Below are 270 nucleotides of genomic sequence, written 5' to 3' on the forward strand. Positions count from 1 at the left end.
ATTGTGAGATTTGTTGTAAACATGTTTCAGATTCGGAGGTAATTGGATGTATATATGGTTGTTTAAATGTAAATTGTGAGATTTGCATGTATATACTCTTTCTTTTCACCTTCTTGTTTTGGTTTTAGATTCGGAGGTAATTGGATCCTAGGTTGAGGGACTCTCTCATATTCATCTTTCAATAGATCTACCATGACACTCAATGATAGTACCAACGCCTAGAGTCACTCCGTTGGTACTTAAAGGTCTTTTGCATGTATATATGGTTGT

The sequence above is a fragment of the Theobroma umbraticum genome, unplaced genomic scaffold, assembly GCF_002168275.2.
Source record: "Theobroma umbraticum cultivar Fairchild unplaced genomic scaffold, ASM216827v3 scaffold_44.0, whole genome shotgun sequence".
NCBI classification, from domain to species: Eukaryota; Viridiplantae; Streptophyta; class Magnoliopsida; order Malvales; family Malvaceae; genus Theobroma; species Theobroma umbraticum.